The sequence below is a fragment of the Garra rufa genome, chromosome 14 (genome assembly GCF_049309525.1).
Source record: "Garra rufa chromosome 14, GarRuf1.0, whole genome shotgun sequence".
Classification (NCBI taxonomy): domain Eukaryota; kingdom Metazoa; phylum Chordata; class Actinopteri; order Cypriniformes; family Cyprinidae; genus Garra; species Garra rufa.
Window position 1 is genome coordinate 31976189 of NC_133374.1, and position 4671 is coordinate 31980859.

Consider the following 4671-nt stretch of genomic DNA (forward strand, 5'->3'; position numbering starts at 1 on the left):
CTTTGTATTACCAAAGCTAAATGGTCAATTTAAATATTTGCCTTTGTTTTCTGTCAATGTTTGGTTAGCAAGCTAACAGCTTAGCCTGACGGTTTAGATTGGTGTTAGCTGCTTTAGAAAGTTATTTTGATTAGCTAGAAAATGACATCAGATTGTATTGCCAAAGCTAATTGGTCCATTTTAGTCTTTTCAACTGGCCTTTGGCAAACAAGCTAACAGCTTAGCCTGATGGTTTAGCTTTAGCTGCTTTACAAAAGCTATTTTGATTAGCTAGAAAATATCAATGTGTAATACTAAAGCTAAATTGACTAAATGGTCAATTTAAATATTAGTCTTTTGTGTTTTCAGTTGTCCTTTCGTTAGCAAGCTAACGGCTTAGCTTAATGGTTTAGCTTGGTGTTAGCTGTTTTATAAAAACTATTTTGATTAGCTAGCAAAATACATATCACTTTATATGGTCAATTTAAATATTCACTTTTGTGTTTTCAGTCAACCTTTGATTAGCAAGCTAACAGCTTAGCCTGATGGTTTAGCTCGGTTATAGCTGCTTTAGAAAAGTTATTTTGTGTAGAAAATGATATATCATTTTAAATGACCAAAGCCAAATGTTCAATTTCAATATTTACCTTTGTGTTTTCACTCCACCTTTGCTAAGCTAGTTAACAGCTTGGCCTACTAGCTTAGCATAGCGATAACTGCTTCAGAAAGCACTAGAAAAGCTATTTTGAGTAGAAAATCACTTTAAATGGTCAATTTAAATATTCACTTTTGTGTTTTCAGTCAAACTTTGATTAGCAAGCTAACAGCTTAGCCTGATGGTTTAGCTCGGTTATAGCTGCTTTAGAAAAGCTCTTCTGATTAGCTAGAAAATTACATATCACTTTATATTACCAAAGCTAATGGTCAGTTTAAATAAGTCTTTTACAGCTTACAGCTTAGCCTGATGGTTTAGCTTTGTGTTAGCTGCTTTAGAAAGGCTATTTCGAGTAGAAAATTATGTATCACTTTATATTACCAAAGCTAAATGTTTAATTTAAATATTTACCTTTGTGTTTTCAGTTCACCTTTGCTTAGCTAGTTAACAGCTTGGCCTACTAGCGTTAACTGCTTTAAAAAAGCTCTATTGATATCACGTTAAATTACCAAATGGTCAATTTAAATAATTTGCCTTTGTGTTTTTAGCCAGGTCGATTAAAAAGCTAAGTCTATTCTCCTGGCAGTAACTGGTTAAGAATTGGTCATTTGATTAGCTAGAACAATTGTTTTTAAGTTTCACATTAAATTACAATACTAGCCTGCAACTTAAAGGAACACTCCACTTTTTTTTTTTTTTTTGGAAATAGGCTCATTCTCCAACTCCCCCTGAGTTAATAAGTTGAGTTTTACTGTTTTGAAATCCATTCAGCCGTTCTCCTGTTCTGGCGATATCACTTTTAGCATAGCTTAGCATAGATCATTGAATCCTATGAGACCAACATAGCATCGCATTAAAAAATGACCAATGAGTTTCGATATTTGTCCTATTTAAAACTTGACTCTTCTGTAGTTATATTGTGTACTAAGACCGCCGCAGTAATATCACCCAGCGCCTGAAATTTGGTCACAATTTCAAAAAGCCGGTCACATTGGAAGTTCCCTAGTTGGGAACTAATTTCAGGCGCTGCGTGATATTACTGCACCTGCTGCATCCATATTACGGCAGCAAACCTCCTTGACTATTACGCCGGAATGGGAGTGTAGTTCCTTTAAAGGTAAACAGCTCTGCTTGGTAGCTCAGCATAGCGATAACAGGTTAAATAAGTTCTTTTGATTTGCTAGAGTGAGCTATCACAACAGTGTATTTGCCACTTGCTAGTCAGTTGAAGGTGGAATTAGAGGGACTTTTTCGCTCTAGAGAGCATTTGATTGGACAAGAATTTGTATAGTGCAGGATGAGTCATCAATACTTTTGGTCTGTAAAGAGAAAGGCAGTAAACTTTAGCATCTACACTCTTAAAAATAAAGGTGCTTTAAAAGGTTCTTCACAGCGATGCCTTAGAAGATTTTTGGTTTCACAAAGAACCATTCAGTCAAAGGTTCTTTAAAGAACCCTCTCTTTCACAAGGAACCTTTTGTAAAACAGAAAGGTTCTTCAGATGTTAAAGGTTCTTTATGGAACCTTTTAGACAAAAAAGGTTCTTCTATGGCATCGTGAAGCACCTTTATTTTTAAGAGTGTAACTGTATTTTTGTCAACGTTTAGACGTATACAAGCATACCGATGGTTACAAGAACTTCGCTTTGCATTGGCTTTGGTCAGTTAGCCGCAGAGCACATCTTTGATATTGCTGCTTAGCTTTTGTCCACGTCAGTCACAGTCGCTTTGTGCATTCTTGGTCCAAACACACACTCACACACCCGTCCAATCATTGCCTACAGCGACGTGTCCTATGCTAGGCCCAAAACGCATCTCTCTTCTCTCGTTCTGTCTCTTTCTCTGTCACTCACATACACATAGTTGAAAGAAAGAAGCTCTTATCTTCCTCACCAGAGACACTCAGTTCATGTGCCTGCATGCAAATGAATAAATATTCAGTGTCCGCTCACTTCCTCTCGCACACACACACGCACACACACACACACACACACACAGAGCCGGATAGAAAAGCATGAATGTGTGTGTGTGTGAGGAGGGAGGTGCTGTCAGGCAGACATGCCATGGCTGATAAATGCCGCGGCTGTGTTGTCACCGCAGTCAGGTTTGAGTTCCTTTGTGCTCGGCGTGTAGCGCCCGCGCCTCACACAATGCGGCCGCCAGACGCCCAGAACTCCGTGTGGGTGTGTGTTTGTGTTTTCCTCGGCATGTCTTTGTTTGTTTATGCCTGGGCAAGAGCGTTTAGATAGAGCAATCATTCCGCCCTCCGCCGCTAACGCCTGTAGCCGCATTCGTTCGATCTGATAAGATGTAATGTTCATTTGCCTGTGAAATTCTTTCCTTCCTCCGCTTCCCTCGCTTTTCTTACTTCACACAACATGAGATGCAAGGCTTTGGTTGTTCATATAAGCGTGACCCATATATTGTTGCTCCGCGACGTGATATTTGTGATAATCTTTGGATGGGTTCATGAATCCGTAATTAGTTTATGCGATATCCAAGTAGTATATACTGAATGCGTATTTTAAGTCCAAAGTCTTTTTTTTTTCTTTTCTGATGCAGTAAGCTAGTCTGTATACAACTATATGAAGTCTTTTGCTGTGGTCAACAACAAAGCTGCAGATGGATCTGTTTGGTGTTATGAGCGTTGCCATGGAAACAAACAATTTCTGAGTTTGAGGACAAGATCAGCTCGGAGTGAAATCTCCATTCTGTCATCTCATAATTACGGTCATTCTGACACAGCAGCGTAAACTTGAACTTCACTGACCTTTAGAATGATTCCACTCTCTTTAAAACCATGTTCACTTGAATTTAAATGTGTTCTGAAAGGCTATGTTTTAAAGGTCCACTGAAGTGCCTTGAAACACGCAGCGTTATTCTGTGTGGTGACGTACTTTTAACTGAAACAAAAACATATCGCCCAGCCCCGCCCACTTATTTTGAATAGCCAATAGCGTTCCATTTATATCTGCTTGGGCCAGAGCCGTTGAACTCGGTAAAGCCGCATTTGTGAGCTTATGACAGCTACAGACTAATAAATTACCCCACAGATTCAATATGTAACTCTTGCTAAAACAAAATAGTAATCATAATCATGCTGAGGCTGTGTAGTTTAATACATGCCGATCGCACATATGAGCGCATATGATCTGCTCCGTGTATTGCCAAAGTCCTTTTAAGACAAGTCATGTCACTCGGCGGCCATCTTTGAAACGCCTCTCGGGCATCAAAGTGCAGCTCCTATCTCTTTGAATGGGGAAACATCAAATTCTCCAAAACTGTTCGCCAAACTTACGATTAAATTTCATATTTGAAATCTCCAAAGAAATCCAACAAGAACTGCCTCATAAATATAGTTCCTTGTGCTTGAATAGAGTTAAAAAAACGCTTATTTTTCCAGCTAGATGAGCCAGTGTGCATGCACAGTACTGAATGCACGTCTTAGAGCGCCGGCTGTTTCTATAGCAACCGGGACTTCTAACGGCAGATGCAGTGACGCGCTGACTTTACTAATCAACGATTGGCTCTTTCACTAAGAAGGCGGAGCTTCGCGGCCATGATGACCGTTTCATTGTTCCCCATTCAAAACTACACGAGTGACATGTCTTTGGTATTCTATAGTCTTTGGTATTGCGTCTCTGTGTAGGGGGCGGGACACTACGGACTCTAGAGAGCATTTGATTGGACAGAACGTTTGATGAGAAACTGAAATGCACGGTGATATCATCAAAATCGTTGCTTCATATTGGCGGAACTGACAAGACTGTAAATTTTGATTGCCCGTATCTTGTGAACGCGAAATTTGTGGTTGTTTTAAAGCACACTAGCTTATAGATAATCTTAAGGGTAATATATTCATACTAAAAGCCAAAAAACTTTAATTTTGATTTCAGGGAGACTTTAAATAAATAAATAAGCACTCCAATATATATATATATATATAATAAATAATTAATTAATACTTTATTTAGCAGGATGTATTCAGTTAATCTAAAGTGATAGTAAAATTAGCTCTGAACTTTTGAACTTTCTGTT